Below are 19,741 nucleotides of genomic sequence, written 5' to 3'. Positions count from 1 at the left end.
GGCAACAAACCATGAAAATGTGTAAATTTAACATAATAGAAACATGCTTGCTCTTCAGTGCATTATGTAGCACTTAGAAGTCTATTCACAAAGGATCATGTTATGTTGAATTGATACTCCAACTTCAGTTGGATAAAATGGTACAAGTTGTCATACACCAAAGTCGACACAACTCGACACTAAAGTCAACCATCAACTCAATTACAGTTTAGGTCGACTCAAGTAGACTTGAGGTGCAGTCTCAGAAAATTGGCATTCAGGTAGACTTGAATAAAGTTGGTAATGAAATTGAAAAAGGGCTTCAGGTTCACATTGAGTAGAACCAGATTCCCATTAAACTCGATTGGACTGACAGACTCAACAACAAACACAACAGCAGTGTTGGCTGACTCCAACTATGCAACATGAAACACCCAACTCACAGTTTACTGTGAATAGTTAATTTGCTGTCAGAATAAGGTAAGACAAGAGCTGTAAAATAAATCAACACGCTGTCTTAAGCAGCTCAACCATCAAAAAATGCATATTAAGTAATTTATAGGTATTTTGCTATGCATTTCTTAAGCTGAAAAAAATGTAAAAAATGGGTTTACCTTACCTATAGAGCTGCAGTCCTGCTACATTGTTGTGCATTTTTGGACTATTTTTGGCTGCTCTGGGCAGCCATCCAGTGATAGGAAAGTACTTCCATTGAAAATGACAGTGAGCATAGTTCACATAGCCTCTGTCAAGCAGGATATGTGTTCAGCTGCCAAGGAGCTGTGGGGTGGGAAGATAAAACAAATGCATACATGGGGATATTTTTATGAATTCCTTCATGCATTTGCAAGCGAACACTTATTAAAGTGCATATGATGGCTGGAGTGTTCCTTTAATTTGGGAGTAGAGCCCTGCGCGGGACTGCTTTTTTAATCCCGCTCCCGCTGATTTTTTACCCAAAAATTGCCCACTCCCGCACTGTGGGTGTTCCACTCCCGCCCGCTACCACCACATTTGTGGCCAATCAAGCCCACCTCCTTACCTGAACTGGAGATTTCCCCTCAGTCCCGCAAGGCTGCCCTCGAGTTCCCTCACAGCGTCTCTTCTCTTGCTCCACCCAGGAACAAGGCGGAGTCACGGGAAGTGATGTCACATCACGTGGCTCCGTTTTGTTCCTGGGCGGAGCAAGACAGGAGACAATGTAAGGAAGCAGGGAGAAGGCAGCCTTGCAGGACTGCGCGGGATTACCGGGACCTGCAGGTACAGTGCCTGACCGCCCGCTCCCGCCCGCAACACCAGCAAGACCGCCCGCGCCCGCAAGTTTTTTGGTGGGTTCCACGGGACCTGCGGGACCCGCCTCCCAATGCTGTCCTCTACTTGGGAGTTTATCCACTAAAGGTAGAGTTGCCAGAAGAGTTTCAGGGTTGAAGTGGTTTTAACTATTCCACTTCACTATTCCACTTCACTATAACACATTAACACAGATTTGTTAAACTTTACATTGCAATACCATAATTTAATATTGGGGAAACATGAATACACACTCATACCATCCCCAAAAATATCTATCCAGAGATTTATAATTATGGTATATGCATTGGCACACTTTTTTAACTTTGTAAGTGAAATTCACTTATCCTCTTCCAGAACCTAAATGGTTAAAACAAAACTTAAGGTGACGACAACATGAGTCAGTAGATATGAGGCTCTCTTACACGTACTAAGCAATACCTTTACATATAAAAACACATTAACCACACATACTTGTAGGTTGACCCAGATAGTCAGTCACACCTCCACGTGGCATATCTGGCCATAAATGCTTCCCACACATACTTCACCTACTGCCACCTACTGAACATTTAATGCATAAGGTCACACATCAACATGTTATGATCATATTAGCGTTATATAATAAAAATATAATGATAATACACTCTCCTGTTCACCCAATTTCATTATTGTACATAACTTGTGCTTGCCCCAACAAATTACTCTTCATATTCAGTAGACATGGGCACCAGCAAAGTATTTGTGTTCGTCTTCATGGGGGAAAAAAAATCTTTTTCGCATTCTATGAATATTTGCACGTTCCCGTGTTCGTTTCAGGCGAATATTCCTATATGTTCTTCATATTAGTTTTTTTGTTTTATACCAGATTTCTAGCCTATCTTAAGTCCTTCATAGCGTAGCAAGAGTTAATACGGGAATCCACAAGGAAGAAAAAGCTAATAGTGTGAGAAAAATAGATTACTAGCACTCAAACCAGAAAAAACCTATAGCGTGAGGAATCCCTAACACTCTAACCCGACGCACCTCGGCTTCATCAGAATTAAAGGTCCGTAAGAGCGACTCTATTGGTTGTTGGCAGGGGCCTCAACAAATGAAGAGCAGCTTCCTTTTGCCATTCATTCTTTAGTGTGAATGCAGTTATGTCAAACTGTTACAGTGTTATACATTTGTTTGATTCATAGGTTTGCTTCTGACGGTTTATATGAATGATCTAACACTGTCCCTCAATCATAAAATGAACCTATGAATGAAACAAATGTATAACACTGTAACAGTTAGCAGCAGCATTGACATAACTGCATTTATTTCACACTAAAAAATGAATGGGAAAGGCCAACTGCTCAGATTCTTTATTGGTTGATGCCAGACGGGCCCCTGTCGGTGACCAATAGGGTTGTTCTTACGCACGTTTTGATCCTGGCGCCAAAGTCGGGTTTTCCGCTTAGTGATTCACCACCCTGATGAAGCCGAGGCGCTTCTCTGTTGTGTTAGGGATTTATTTTATTCACACTATTAGGTTTTTCTGCCTTGTGTATTCCTGTATTAACCCCTGCTATACTACGTAAGATTTAAGATTGGTTAGAGGCAGTATGCGGGGAAGGGACCAGAGAGATTAGCTAGGAGTTATTTAGGGATTTTGTCTTAACTAATAGGCTAGCCTAGTATATATATACGAACACAAAGAATTGAAGATTCTTTGTTTTGTGTGTCTTGATCTTTGGGTACATTTATCTGCCGCCATATTCATTTGTACTTTATTTAGTTTGAGAAACGAAAACTTGCCTGTCCACCAATATATATGTCCTATTTTTACCATTGAGACTACTTCTTCTCCTTACTAATGTACAAATTTGGCTCTACCCCAAATGATTACTATTGCTGCTGGTATTATTTTATTATATAAAAAAATATAGGTACTACTTATTTACATATTTACCTAAATATGCACTCTGTAATTCTTAGGGGAAGGGTCTACACATTTGTTATACATTTTGCATACTCCTCAATATACTGTATGTCTAAGGTGTTGTAATTTTTCAAAGTAGGGATTACTGTGCTTAAAGGTTGCTCCTCCATAAATTACATTTGTTTCTTCTATATACTCTTTAATGTGTGCCGATGTTGCATATATTTAATCCCTTCATGCCATACCCAAAACGCAACAAAAGGAAAATATTGATAAGTAATGTGGAATTGAAATTATTTATAATAATTTGCTCTTTAGCATCTTACATGGAGTAGAGTTTGTGGGTGTAACGCTACATCATATCAACAAGGCAATGGGTGATAAGAATTAAGCTGAAAGAAGAACAGATGTTTGATCCTTGAACTTTTGGTGGTCTAGCCTGAAGATGCATGGTAGAAACCAGGGTAGATAGTTATAGAAGAAAAAAGTCTAGTTTGCTTGTACTTTTGAAGTGAAACTTCAAACTTATCCAGTTTGAACAAAAATAATTGTCCTTGTATGCATAATACACATTTTGAAAGATATCCTGTTAAAGATATGAGAAAAGATTGTTCTGTTCCCTGAAAAAGGACCATCTTTCTGTCTCAGATAATGCATAAATTCAAAACAGGGTCTGAAGGAAAAACTTGATCCTCTGGCTTAAGGTTGGCACATACCCTATGGTTTTGGCATGGTGAGGATACACCAGTCGCTTCTGTGCTGAATGCGTTGATAAGAGCACAAAACACGTATGTATCCGTCCGCTACACCTTTTTTATTCCTCACCTACCATGGCTTAGTGGCTGTTTTTATTATACCAGCTGTGGACTGGGGTTGTATGGCGCCTTTTTACATTATTGTATTGCCCATTGCACATTGCACTTTTTGTTCACTTGTGTCACTTTGGATGTTTTAACAGAGGGAAAAAATGGGCCACATGTCCCCAAGTGTGTATTAGAAGTGGAATATTGGGGATCCAAGTGGCATTACTATGGCACCAACAACTGGAAGCACTGCTTCAGAAAGAAAACATACCCATAAATCCAATCTTGGACATAAAGTTCCACAAGAAGTTTTGTTAAAGCTCCACCTTCTAGCCACATCTTTGGCCATTTCAATAATTGGGAGGTATGCAGTGACGTAATATTTTAACTAGTGGTTCCGAGCTTGGATGCTCTTGCCCCTCAACACAAATGCCCATACCTGTCACAGAAGAGAATGTTAGGGTAATGGTACAGCACTTCAAGGAATAACTGTGCCTCCAATTTTACTGATTAGCGCGTGAGCATATAACAGTTGACTGGCAACCTTTATTTAGATCACCAAACAAAAAGATGCAAGATCACTTACTACAACACCAACATGGAGTCCTATCATTGAAGAGAAAAAAATAAGCTGTCGGCTATGGGATTTATGTACATTTTAAACCAAAATTGCTTAAACATAATTTAAATATTTATATGGATGTGTTCTCATATTTTATGCACTTTACCTTTAGTAAAGTAGATGAAGCAGTCTCCTCCTTTCTCTACTGGTTTGGAATCATTATTTTACGCATTCATTCTATTTTTTGTAAGACAATTTCACCGTAATTACACAGCATCCCAAATAATATATGATAGGCTTTACTTAATAAGTACTACAACTAAACTATTAAAAATGTCAATGTGTGCTTACCTCAGATTCGCTTGAAGGGTCTCCAGAAGACACATATGAATCGTGAATATCCATGGAGGGCCACAGTAATCCTGTGCAAATCAATATCTTCCTATCTGAGCCAGTATGCACCATCTCACCTTGGGCTCCACAACATTTTACTAATTAACAGCCAAGTTAAATCTATGACACTTTAAAAATGGCAAATATTATACTCTTGTACTTAACATGTATAAGTTATGCTGTTTTATATTGAATGCAAAGGAAAGCAAATCAAATCTCCTAAAAAAGCTGTAATGAAAAAAAGAAATTAGCTGTGATTTTCAGTAAATTGATTGTTAGTTTGCTTCAATAAATATATAAACTATTTTCACAAATTGAAATATATCAAAATTTGAGGTGGTATGTATAAATGCCATTCTATGACTCAATCGTCATAGTAAGACAAACAACACCCTTTCACTATGTGTTACAGAAACAATAATTCCAACTACAAAAAAGCAAGTTATTTCGGATAAATTCCCAGTGCTTGCATAATAATTAGCAGATAATCACACATTTGTTAGGGGTGTGTTATCAATTTTTTTTTATTATTATTATCATCGTTCTTAATTATCTTTAGATATTTGTACAGTCTGAACTTATCACATTATTTTGGGGACTTGTTAATGGAAGAGATATGCATATGAACATATCTTTCAGTACAAGGGAAGGTCATAGGAATATGTAAATGACGTACATTCAGCTCACATCTCTGCATTATTACCTTTTCAACAAGATTGAGACAATGATGATCCATATTCCCCCCTACTCTCTGCTTTTAGTTTTAACTTTCAACAGGGTCAAGCAAGACACTTTTAGTGACAGTATGGGTTGACAAGGGTTCATGTTGAAGAAAATTACTGTGTTAGATTTGGATGTAGTCATTAGCATATACAAGCTTTTAGTACGCATGGGATATTAACAAGTAAGTAATTAAAGCCAAGATGGACACCAGCATGATATTCCATTAGATCTCCACAGTCATCTTTAATTACTAACCACACCCGGAAGTATAGGTTACTTAGTTGTGCATCTTTACAGAACACAATTCTGGGCTCCTATAATATGATGGCATATGTCCCCAATGTCAACCATAAAATCCAGTGGACAGCATGGACACTAATGTCTGCCACCAAGAATTCCCATGCCCCCTACTAGTACTGCAAGCTGCATTTATGAAGGGCTCATTCTTGGTAACACATGTTACTGTGTGTGTGAGTTAGTTAGTATGTTTCAGTGTGCATGTGTGTTAGTGTCCAGGTGAGTGTGTTAGTGTGGATATGCTAGTGTGTTTGTGGGTATGTTAGTGCGTGTGCATGTGTGTTAGTGTGTTTGGATGTGTTAGTGTGAGTGTCTGGGTGTGTTACTGTGAGTGCCCCTCCTGAGATCAGGCTCTAGATCCACCTCTGGTTTTAGGATCAAACTTTGATTTTCAGTAATTATGTTCCAGTTGCACAGCAGGAAGCTGACAACCCTTAGGTCTGTCCACAATTGTACCAAGGAGGCAAAGTGGGACTTCAATGGCCTTTATAAAGATCCTGAAGGGTTGAATATATAGTCTTTTTTATGATAAGCCAATAATTCAGTGGCTTGGGATAACAGGACTTAGAGTACATAGAAACATGGAGTGTTATATAAGCTTTGTATGCATTTACAAAATCCTTAATAGCAAAATATTATCCAAGATATAGAATTTTTTCATGCTCTACCGGTTTATTTTAGTTTTTAGAGATGTGACAACATTTTATATTTCTTCACTGGTTTTTTTTTTATTACTAACAGGCATATCACATTTTGAAATCATTATCATCATTATTTGCAAAATGCTTGGCTTTACAGTATGCTCATTACTATTTCGGTTTTGGGGCTTTATAAAGGGAAAAGAGGGATTCTATTATAAACACATGGTTAATTAATACATTTTTAACCAAGGGAAACCAATTAAGAATTGTTTTAAATGAAAAACGGAGGTGTCCAATTGGTTTCCAAATTGTCCACTGCAAAACATGTCTGTGCCTATCCCTATCTAAAGAGTAAATATTATTGCGATCATTATATTATTATATATCAGGTGAACAGGATTACCCCAGGTTTCAAAACAAACTAAGCTCACTTTTAATGGTTTTAAACTAATAAAACCAGAAGTATCAAAACACCTTGATAAGTGTAAATACAGCTGATATTGAAATGATACCAAGTGTGCCATGTGCTATACAATGCAGTCAGTAGGAGATCAAGAAGATCTAAGAGGCTGTGATGTCAAGTTTTTTCTTCTTCTTTATTATGTATTGTTTTAAATAGCACCATCATATTCTGCAGCGCTGTATAATGTGTAAATAGGACATAACAACTAGTATATAACATAACAATTTGACTTACAGGAGAGCCCTGCTCAAACAAGGTTACAATCTAGAGGGAGTTTAAATGCATCTTTGTTAATGTAGTAGAAAAACATGTGAGAATGCTACAGGTAAGTGCTTTTGGTTACTAGAGACTAGTAAAGGTAAAAAGTTCTGATTTTTTTGAATAAGAAATTGGTGTGGCACAGTGATGGTAGGTATTAGTAGAGCAGCTAGGAGTTACTGATGGTTTGAATGGTGCTTTAGTAAAAAAATAACTGAATATACAAACAGAATGGGGCATGAAATGCTGCAGTGAATAGTTGACCGTTAACTAATATACCAATGGTTATAGAATACAGCTTGTTCTATTACTTCACAGCATTTCTAATTCTATTAGTATTTTGTATATAGGCCCATATTCATATATAATTTTATATAATCTTTTAATTAAAAGAAGGAAAGCTTGAGCTATGTGGGTGTGTGAAACCAGGAAACATAACATACACATAGTATTTCCCTACAGTTCTAGTTTTAAACAATTTAGAAACTCCACGTGTTCATCACTTTTTAATACTCTATTCTAGGGGCTACTGAATAGAGAAGAGAAGGGAGAAGATTAAAGATGAAGAAGATGCAGAAAAAGATGCAGAAGAAGATGTGGAAACGGAAGTGGTCAGCAGAGAAAGGAGTGAACGAGAGTGTGAGAGTGTGAGAATGTGTCAGTAAATGTGGACCCACGAATGACAGGCGAAAATTGAGGGCTTTTTGCTTTATTTTCTTTTATTTGCTTTATGATTCTGGCTTTGTTTTCGGGGCTTCTGGGACACTGGCACACCTATCTAACTGTTCAGAGAAGTCTGGTCAGAAGTGGTCTTCATGGAAGAATTGTGGCCAAAAAGCCATACCTCCGATAGGGAAAACAAGTCCAAGTGATTTAACTGTTCATGAAAACGCAGGAAAAGGGGTGCAGAAAAACCTTTTTTAGCCTAAAAAGAACAAGAAGTCCTGGAAATAAACTATTAACATATCTATTTTTGAAAGCACTTTACAGCATTTTTTTTAAACCTGCCTAAAACTTTTGTATATATATATATATAAATATATATATATTGTATATATTTATAGACATTTTTAGCAGAGACCTCAACAGCCAAAAAACAATAAAGAATACAAAATATTGTTTTTTTTTCCAGTATTTGTCATAAATCAATTTGTACATTCTTGGTCCTCTTCCTATTAGCGTATGATTGTCCTGCAAGTGCTTTAAGTTAGTTATAGAACTACGATGTACCTTTCTCCACCTGGTAACATTTGCATACCATTGTATTTAAACAAGCAATTGTTTCTTGCGCTATTACTGTAGGGTTTGCTCACTATGTTCTAACTTTAATGTCTACCCACACAATAACCTTTTTAAGTGACAATCACACTTTTCAGATTAGGTGATATCGGCTCCAGCAAACCCACAAACCTATGATGCCACTTTCATGACTCAGTTAATGTAATATGCCCTGAACTTCACATTCATTTTGCTCATCTTTTTTGCTTGGTATTGCTTGGTACTATTGATCAGAAATATCCAAGAGAGAGCTGACAGCCTGAGGGACAGGAGCAGCAAAATGACCAGAACACAGTATGCTCAGAGGGAACTATGTGGTCTGGTGTTTAACGCACATATCATCTCTTGTTTTCTGCTGATCTGCACTCGTGTTGACTACTCACAATGCAGGCTTATGTCATTTGTTGAATACATTGTATACATGTGAAACTAGTGGGAGAAGGGAGACCTGTGTGAATCTATGTTTCTCTGCCATACTGCTGGATATCAACTGACACTTCTCTGGACAACTTCCTTGGAGTAAGGTAGACATAGGATGGTACAAAAAGTGCAGGGGTAGCAAAGAATTTGGATCAGGGGAGCATGAATTAATATTTGCATTGGACCTGCTTTGCACATTTTCACATACATTATAAACAACAGTATATTGGCAGACTCCCATTGTAACGAGAAAGGAACTCAGGAGAAAATGTATGGGTCATGATGGATTTCCAAAGACTCAATTGTTTATTTAGGCTAGAAATAGCCCTACACTTGAACCAGGGTAGCTCCCCAGCCACCCCCCACAATTTTTCACCACATCTCCATAGATTTCAACTGTAATATGGAAGTCACCAACTGGGATGCTCAGATGTTACTAAATCAGAGAAGAATTTCATGGAGTCAGCACCAGACACTGTGCCCCAGAGACTCTGCATACCCAGCCTGTAATTTCCTAGGTAAGGCTATATGACATGCATGGAACTGACTGAAAATGGGGATAACATGGGAAAAAAGGTTCACGTTGTCAAAAGAACTTAAGCAGGAGTGGGCAGAAGTATAGATAAGTTTAGTCGTTATGAATCTCACAACACCCTTAAAGTGAGAAATGAGCTTTAGGCATGAATCTGATCATGAATATAGAGAGCATTATAAGTAAGAGTGAATAGAGCTAGGCACACTTTGCATTGTGCATTTAATATATTTTTCCTTACATTTTCTGTAATTAATATCCTTGTTGACATTTATGAAAAGTATGAAGAAATACACAGTAACAGCATACATGTGACCACTATTCCTAATTTTTACAATATATTCTTCATTGCCAGCAAATATTTATAAAAATACATGTAATTATATTAATAATAGATGTTATCTAATTTTATGAACTTTATCATGTTATTCTATAATTATGACAACAATGGGGATTATGTTGTGTCAGAACAGCTTGAATAAATAAAAACATTATTACACAGGCTAAGAAAAGTTCAGCAAAGACATCTGGTCTAAAATAACATACAAAAAAACAAGGGTATAAATTTGCATATTAAATAGAGTGGAAACAGCAGAAGGTGTGATAAAGGATGCTTGCGCTTTAAGATTTATGCTATGTATATGGAAATGATCCTGGCTGTATCCTCCTTGTACAACATGAGTGTTAAAATTAATTTAACTGCAAATTGTTCACTGTTCCTTTAATTATGTTACATATATTATCTAGCAAATGTTCAAGATCACAAAGGCAAACACAGAACAAAAGCATACAAAATATATACAAATACACTGAAAAAATGTAAACAATTTTATGAAAAAAAACCTGGAGGCAGTAAATGTTTTTTTTTATATAGATGAAATACACAGCACACATATTGTGAACTAAATTGTTCAGTAGAATTCTATTTTCCACTGTATTTTTAATTTAGTGGTACGGATGCAAGTCTATGAGGCTTCTATGAATTGTTGAGATGCTACAGTATTTGTTTCTGTGTAGCTTAAAGTTTATACTTATATACAAATAACATTTTAATTGCACATGGTTCTTCTTTATATTTACTAAAATATATTAATTCCTGCTGATTAATACAAATATTTTAAAAATGTGAATATAATTATGTATGATGCCTCCTCATTTATGGACTTGTATCGCACATAGAATAATTAACACACACAGGTGAGCTGGTACAAGGCCAGATGGAAGCCAAGTATGATCTTAGAACCAACAAGCTATGTTAGAACTGGGATGGGTGACCCTACCAGAGAAGAAAAAAAACTCCTTGCCAGCTATAGTATCAAATTCCTGACTAAGAGTTGCAGCTTGATTAGGCTTGGCCATGTCTGGCCATTGGTACAAGCGAACGCTGGCAAAAAAAGCTATATTAGGTAAAAACAATTGACAGAGAGACAGCGGGCAGTCCAGAAAACTGGCCATGATTGGAGGGGAAGTGGGCAGGAAGGATGATGTGTCTTAATGCTGCTCCTGCGACCCAGAGTTTCTCTGTGGTGACCCTGAGACGCGGAAAAGCGGAGCTTCACCAAGAGTTTCCTAGCTATGGACAGGCCTAGGGCAGTGCCCAAGGTAAGTAGATCAATGCATCTACTAATGCCACCACTCAGAACAGCTAAGTTTAAGTATCCTTAGTCTTCAATACTCTACAGTCCATGACTGAAGTATCCTCGATCTCTGGGCCTGGCCCCCACCCAATTTACCTTAACCCAATAACTATAGATACAAGAAACTTGGGTTGAAAAAGCCACAGCCAATTTTATTTATTAACCAAGTCATTGCCACACAACCCTAGGCCCGACACCTTGTTGCATTAACAGGGCAAAGACTACCAAACTGAACACATAAATATAATAAATAACATCAATAAACATAAATAATTAACAAAATCCATAAAGCCTACCAGGCAAACTAGGAACCACCACACAGGGACGGACATACCAAGATGCCCAAACCTGAGGCTCCCAGCACCAGCTACCTAGAATCTCCCATCAAATGCTCTCCCCAGAGCATTCACACCCCCTAGATGCCTGGTAAGCTACCCACCTGGCTGTGACAGCAGAATATCCTGACTTTATTGATTACATCATATATTTAGTGCACATTACATAGCATCTAGTGTTTTTAAACAAGATATTAGACTAGGGAGGAGCTAATGAAAGGTATTCAACATTGTCCCTGTATAGAAGACGGATAAATAAATTGCAGTCTTTGGCTTTGGATGCCAGAATACTTGAATTAAAAACGTAATGGTTGAGTGATAGGAGGCAGAAGTTGTAGTTGATGGTGTATATTTCAACGAAGGACTTGTTACTAGTGGGGTACCTCTATGATCAGTTTTGGGACCTACAGACGGTCTGTAATATTACTAATAGAATACTAATATGATGGAAGGTGGTTTGCAGGACAGCAATTATCAGGAAAAACTAAAGGACCTTCATTTGTATAGTTTGGAGGGAGGGGGATGCAACAGTAACATTTAACCCCTTCAATCCCAGGGGTTTTTGGTACCTCAAAGCCCGGAGCAATTTTGCCATTTTTGCGCTATGTCGGTTCAGCGATGATTCTCTTTTCCTGTGATAAGTGCACCCATATAAACTATATATTGTTTTTTCAAGGAGAGATAGAGCTTTCTTTTGATACCATAGTTGGATGATTAGCTGAAAATTTAGAATTCGAAATTTAGTAAAAACTAGCAAAAATTAGAAAAAAACATCTAAGTTTTTTTTCATTTTCCCTCTGAATCCTCACAAAATTAGGTAAAGAGACAGAAAATTCCATCCAGATTTATCAATTTAGGTGTCCTGATTTCAGAAATACCTAATTTATATAGATTTTCCATATTTTCCCAGCACATATAGGCAACATACTATAAGTGTACATTACTTTATACAAAGCCGTTAAATTTTTACATTAGGTATGATGGGACTGCAACTCTAATTTGAAACAAATAAAACAACAACACCCACAAAGGTATATATTTCTGTAAAGCAGACAATCCAGGCTATCCTATCAGGGGTATTTGGGCATTCTACATGCAGGTATTTGGCCACCAATCACTGTCAAAGTTGGCCACAGAAATTAGTTCCTGCGCTTTTTTCACCAACGCGTCTCAGTATTTTGTAGTATTCTTAGGATTTTTTGTACAGGGTATGTGTTACGGCAGGGAAATCTATCCTAAATTGTTCAGCCGCCTCTCCTGATTACGGAAATACCCCACATACCTAGTTTTTTTGTGGTTTTCTGGACTTTACAGGGCACAAACGGGACCATGCGCGTTATAGATTCCAAACGTGAAATTTTCACATTTTGCTTTAGTAGATCTATGTTTCATTTGGGGCTGCTTAGCACCCCCCTAATTATAAATACCCCCATAAAAGTATATATTTCTGTAAAGCAGACAACCCAGAGTATCTCATCAAGAGCATTTGGACAATTTCCATGCAACCATTTGGCTGCTAATCACTGCCCGGTTGCTGACCGGCCAAGTTGCTTGAAAATACCCAGAAGTCGACGAGGCCGTGGCTCCCGGGAACCTGCCGCCGGGTAGCGGGGCCCAGCGTTCCGCCCCGAGCTCCCCTGACCTCGCAGGCGTCAAGTCCCCGTTCCCGGCTGCACAAGTTGCTCGCGGCCGGCTCGCGCCGTCGCTCTAAGTCCCCGTTTCTGACAGGCCAAGTTGCTTGGAAAAACCTGGAAGTCGATGAGGTCGGATTTGCTTGCCGCATCCAACCCTCGCTCCATCAATCCTGGCCTGCCTGGCCGGGTTTTCCCGGTGGTGCGCCCCCTCTGCCCCGGTTCGCCAGGGTCATCAGACACCCACCGCCGGATTGTTAGGGGAGCCACTCAAGTTGCCGGGAGCCGGCTCGCGCGTTCGGTGCTCCCACGACCTCGGGACGCCTAGCCCGGGTGCCGCATCGGCGGTCTGACCCGGGCCCAGCCCGGCCGCGGCTCCCGTGAACCTGCCATCGGGTAGGCGGCCGAGGGTTCCGCCCGGCGGTCCGACCCAGGCCCGGCTCCCGGGCTGGGGAGAGCCTCCCCGGGCGCCGGACACCCTCCAGGCGACTGAGTTTGCTCGGCCCCGGACTCCCAGCGGCCCAAAGCCACGGTTGGCCGCGGCCCCGGCTCCCTCTGTCCCCACGGCCCCGTGGGTCTCGCCCGAGGCCCGCGTGTGCCGCCCCCCATGCAGACCCGATCGTCCGCCGGCCCTTTAACGAGGATCTATTGGAGGGCAAGTCTGGTGCCAGCAGCCGCGGTAATTCCAGCTCCAATTACGGCTGGGCGTCGGCTGCTCAGTGTGGAGTTGGGAGGCGAGGAGAGTGGAGGTGTTTTTTTTTGTGTGCTGGTGGAACTTTTTTGTTTGGAGCTATAATTTATTGTGTTTCGGTGCTGGACATTTACTACCCCGGGGAAGGTAACTGCCTCCCCGGGGTCCCATCATGGCCTCCACCCTCATAGAGGAATGGAGGGGCCGCATCTCCACCATATGTGACAGTTTGGTGTACACGGAGGACGGCATCTTACTCCCATCCCGGGAGGCTGCAGGAGCTGTATGCACGGCTGTGCGTCGGAACATGGCGGCGCTCGAGGCATACACCACGGCCTTGAGCGCCAAGATAGCCATGTACAAGAAGGGAGTCGGTCTGCCCCACCATCTGAGGGCCGACCCAACTTTCCTCCTGTTGCTGGGGGCCCTCAATCTACGGGCCCTCGCCCTCAGGGACGCTGGGGCCAGGGCCTTGGAGTCCGCCGAGGCGAGGATTGATACGACCCCGGAAGATGATGAGGAGGCGGTGGAACAGGGCCCTTCCTATGCCCAAAAGGCTAAGGTGGGGCTCCCAGTACCTGCGGAGTCGGACGGGGAACCCCTCAGGCAGGCCCTGGCTAACCTCCAACAGGAGTTGCGTTCCCTGGGGGAGGAGAAGGAGGAGGTTGCCGGACAGCTGAAAGAGCTCCGGCAGCAGAGCAACAGGGTGGGGAGTCGTCATCGCGGCCCCATACGGGAGCGGATCGTCTCCCTGAAGGAGAAAGAAGCGGAGTTGGCGAGACGCACAGCCCAGACCCGTGACCGCGTGCGGCTCCTGCAGGAGAAGCTGCGGGAGCAGGAGGTGGAGGAGTCGGGGGTGCCACCGACCCCGGAGGACCCGGAACCGGTAGCGCCTACATCACCACCGCCACCGCCACCATCACAGTACGACGGGACCCAGGAGAAGTCCGCTATACGAAGGCCGCTGTTTTTTTCAATGGAGGAATTGGACGAGGAGGAGGACATTAGGATCCGAGCTGCGCCACGGAGGCGGAAAAAGAAGACCACCAGGAGCAGGCCCGCTATCCCATCGTCCGGGGAGGAGAGCGTCGGGGATACCCCCCCCATCATGTCCGAGGAGGAGTTCCCATCCCTCCCGGCCCGGGTCCCCGACGCTGCTGCCGAGGATCCGAGAGCGGGCCCTTCCCGTCGGAGGGCTAGGGACACTATCCCCGCCGGTCTGCGTTTGGCCGGTGAGCCCCGGGGACCTTGTGTGAGTACCTTCCCCGATGTATCTGTCGGTATGTCCCCTGTTGTTGTGATGTCCCCGGTTGTTCCCCCACCCCCAGTGTGTTTTCCCCTCCGTTGTACGTTCACGTTCCCCTGTCTGTGTCAGTCCGTCTCCCGTGGCCCCCGTCGGGGCGCAGGTTTTGTCACCCCCGCGGCCGGCTGCGGCACCGGCGACCGCTTCGGCGGCCGCCGGGGCGGCTGCTGCTGCCGCGGGATCCGTGCCGGCGCTCCCGGCGGCGTGCCCGCCTCCTTGTCCCTCCAGAGGGATCGGCGGTTCTGTGGCCGCTCCCCCCGTCGTCGTTGGTCCCATCCACCCTGTGGTGGTGGACCTGGTTGTCCCGGCTGCTCCCGCGGTTTCGGTGTCCCCGGAGGTGCCGTCCTCCGTGTGCGGGGCTGCCGCTAACCGGGCTGCCCTCCCCCTGTCCATACTACTCCGGGCGGAGGAATCGCCGGAGTGCAGCTGGACGAAGCTGCCGTTGCGAGCGGGGCCGCCGCTACCCGGGTGGCCCGCTCCCTGTCTTTACTACCCCAGACAGAGGATAGTATGTCCGGAGCTTTGCCGGGCGCCGCCGCGGCCGAAACCGCAGCGGTTACGATGGAGACAGTGCCGGGTGCGGCTGCGGTCCCCGCTGGGGTCACTCCGGCAGCGTTGCCGGTGACCCCCGGGGCTCCCGGGGCTCCCGCAGCCGCGATGCCGGTTGCTGGCTCCGCCCCCACCGCGGAACAAGCTGCGCCCCCCGGTAATTTTAAAGTCACGGTGCACAACACACACACTGTATGCCAGGGGACCGCGGGACCACCCGCGATGGCCCCTACGGTCAGGACCGGGGTGACACCTTCCCCCGCCGTGACACGGGGGGTCGCTGCGGTGGCCGCGGTGCCCGCCGGTGGGTCCACGGGCGGACACGGTAGCGGGGCCACGGGGGGTCCACACTGCCCATAGTGCCCACTCCAACGGTGGCCCCAGGTGCGACACCCGCGACCGCTAACGTCTGGGCGGCGGGTCCCCCGAAGGTTCATGTGCCACCACCTGGCGGGCGGGCTACGGGACTCCCAGCGGGGCAACCCATGAGGAGAAGGAACGTGGTCCGCCTGCTGCACGTAGCGGAGGGATCCGTGCCCGATAGGAAGCGGGTGGTAGGGGCCCTGAAGGACCTGGGCTTTGCGGTCGCGGACTTTTTTGCCATCATCCACGTTAGCGGCACCCCTGAGTATGACATCAGCTTCATGTCCCCGAGGGGTCTGGAGAGGTTCTGGACCCTTTGGGAGGGGGTGCCAAAGTCCGGCGACAGCCTATGGGCCCGGTTCAATGTCCAGGCCATATCGCGCCAGGAAGTCCGCAAGGTGAACTTCCTGGTGCGGAATGAGTCCATACCCGTCGCGGACATACTGGTGTGGGCCCGCAGATACGGGGAGGTCTTGACCACCCCGGTCAAGACTCTCTGTGAGGACGGGATCTGGAACGGCGGCTGGACGGTCAACATCCGTCTGAAGGAGGTACGGGGTCTCCTACAGCACATGCCCAACTCCTTCTTCATCGGGACTGACCGGGTATCGTGCTTCTATCCCGGTCAGCCCCGGGTGTGCCACAAGTGTGGCTCGCCCCGGCATTTCAGCATAGGGTGCGATGTCACCAAGTGCACCCTATGCGGTGTTGTAGGACACTCCAAGCAGGAGTGCACTACCATCCGTTGCAACCTGTGCGGGGTGTTGGGTCATTCCTACAGAGCGTGTCCCGAAGCCCAGCACAACTTGGACAGCATCTGGGAAGGTGAGGACGAATTCGCAGAGGAAGACCCGCGGCCAGTTGTGGGGGGCGCTCGGGACAAGGCTCTACCCGACGCCCCAGGTACCTCCTCCGGCACCGACCCCGTAAGTAACATCATTGACCCGTTGCCTGTCCGTCAAAAAAAACGAACGTCTCACCCCATTTCTGTCTGTACTCCTTCCACAGGCATCACCACACGATCGGCGTCAGGACCCCGAGCCGCAACCACGCGGGATGAGTCGGGGTGGACGACTGTCGGTCCGAGGAAGGAGACCCCAACTCAGGAGGCAGCTCGGAGACGTCCGGTAAGATCCTCCGCCTCTGCTAAGACCCCTTCCCGGGGGGATCCACCCTCCACACTAGAGGGGGAGAAAGTCCCTTCGGGACGGGGGAGCTCCGGGGCCCCGAAACCCAAAACCATTGTTGTTGCTGCCGCAATATCATCAGCGGCGGCGGCCGTCGCTGAAACCGCTATCGGCAAGACGTGCGGGGACATACCAGTCCAGAACAGGTTTAGTGCCCTGATGGACTGGGGGACCCGCATGGAGGTCGAGGAGGCGGCAGAGGCGACGGCGGTAGTGGCGACAGCGGCGGGGGAAGGTGGAAGGGCCGCGGAAGCTCGAGGACACCTGGCAGAGGTGGAGGATAGCGAGTTGGTAGAGGTGCCGATTCCGGAGGGGGATGCCTTGCCCGCGGGGCTCTCCGCGAAAAGGTACCCCTCAGACTCGGACGGTGAGAACGTACGGAAAAAGGGAAAGTCTCCTCATTCTCATCACCCTTGATGGCGACTCTCCCCATACTATCCTTAGCCACTCATAACGTGGCTAGTATTAAGACGTGCAGGGCCCGATTTCTAGCCTATGATAACTGGCACAGGGAGAAATACCATATAATCTTTGTCCAGGAAACCCGCCTGGACTCCCTGGGGGCCCTGCATGCAGCTAAACGTGACTGGAGATGGGGGCACTCCTTTTTTTCACTAGCCACGGAGGGCTACGGGGGAGTTGCCATCCTGTTCCAGGATGTGGACATAACGTTCAATAGGGTGATTGAGATAACGAAGGGTAGGTGCGTAGTTCTTGATGTGTCGGTAGGCAGACAGCCTCTCCGTCTGATTAATATCTATGCCCCCCAGACCAAGTGGGAGAGGAAGCGTCTGTTTAACGAGATAGAGCCTTTCCTCTACACGTCCCGGCATATTGTCTTTGCTGGTGATTTTAATACCGTTACTAGGACCAAAGACAGGAAAGGTTGCAAAGACAAACCGGGATACGACGCTTTGGCCCTTACTAGAATAGTCAGGCAGGCAGGCTTGGTAGATGTGCATATTAAGCACAACCCAGACCTCACAGGTTACACATATCAGCGAGGTAACTGCCAGAGTAGGATAGATAGGATTTATGTTAAGGAGTCTTTTCCGGTGACGGCACTTGTGCTTAAACCGGTTGAGTTCTCCGATCACCTTATTCTTACCTGTCTGTTAAATGTCTCGCAGGCTCCGCTAAGAGGTAAAGGGATTTGGCGACTTAATTCTGACATCCTGACAGAAGGCTGGGTCCAGCAGGCTTTCGAGAACTTCTTTCATGACCAGGTCACCGTTGCGGAATTCTGCACGACGAAGTCTGAGTGGTGGGAGATGGTGAAGGTGAGAACCCGTGCCTTATTTCGCTCTCTTTCTCAGAACATCCAGTCCTCAAGGTACAGGACTTACCTCGGGCTCCTGTGCAAGTTAGACTGTCTGGTGTCGCAACGAGGTGATCCCGGGGACATCTCTAGGGTCAAATCCATGATGAGGACGTTCCAGTATGACAGGTATGCCTCCTTGCTCAAGGAAAGGGATCATGGGGCTTACCACTCACCCGATCCTTTTCTTAGTTGCAAAAGGAAGGAGTCTACTAAGATCATTACCTGTCTGCGGAACACCCTCGGTGTCCTGGAGGAAACTCCTCGGGGGATACAGAGGGTTGTCCGCGATTACTATGTGGAGCTCCTCGGACAGAGGAGACCCTGCCGACATCAGGCGGACGACTTCTTGATGGGTCTTTCCCTTCCTGAGATTGATCATGGAAAGCTGGATGAGTTGGTTAGCCCAATCACTGTCAAGGAGGTCACGGAGACCATATTAGAGCAGACAAGGAAAAAATCTCCGGGCCCTGACGGTCTTATGGCCGAATTCTATCATGCCTTCTGCGGTCTCCTGGCCCCTAGTCTCACCGAAGTTTTTAATGAAAGCCTGGAGAGGGGGATACTCCCTCCTTCGATGAGATCCTCGGCAGTGATTATGCTAACTAAGCCCCGAGTTGTCGACACGGCTGATGTGGGGAACTGGCGACCCATATCACTCTTGAATGTCGACAGGAAGGTTTTGGCGAAGATCATTTTTAAACGTTTGCAGGGGGTCGCAAGTGAGGTCTTGTCTGATTCTCAATACTGCACCGTGAAGGGCAGAACTGTCTTTGACGCCGTCTGCGAGGTCAGGGAAGCCATCGAGCGGTGTAGGGTAGAGGATGGGGATAAGTATCTCTTGGCACTTGATCAGTCAAAGGCGTTTGATCGGGTGGATCATTACTATCTGTGGGCAGTCTTGCGCAGGTATGGCTTGCCGGGGAAACTTATCAATTGGCTGATTTCTTTATATAGAGGGGCCGAAAGCTTCGCTCTTGTTAATGGATGGAGAGGCAAACCGTTTAAAATCCGATCTGGGGTGAGGCAGGGCTGTCCCCTCAGCCCCCTCTTGTACGTCTTTGCTATAGATCCCTTCATCCGAAGGGTTGATGCAAGTCGTTTAAGAGGAGTGGCCCGAACCCCAGGAAGGCCCTTACGGATACTGGCTTACGCTGACGACATCTCTGTGATTGTGTC

The sequence above is a fragment of the Sceloporus occidentalis genome, unplaced genomic scaffold (genome assembly GCF_023333645.1).
Source record: "Sceloporus occidentalis isolate IW3139 unplaced genomic scaffold, rSceOcc1.0.p SCAF_23, whole genome shotgun sequence".
NCBI lineage: Eukaryota > Metazoa > Chordata > Lepidosauria > Squamata > Phrynosomatidae > Sceloporus > Sceloporus occidentalis.
The sequence above is the reverse complement of the archived record's forward strand: the minus strand, read 5'-3'. Positions refer to the sequence as shown.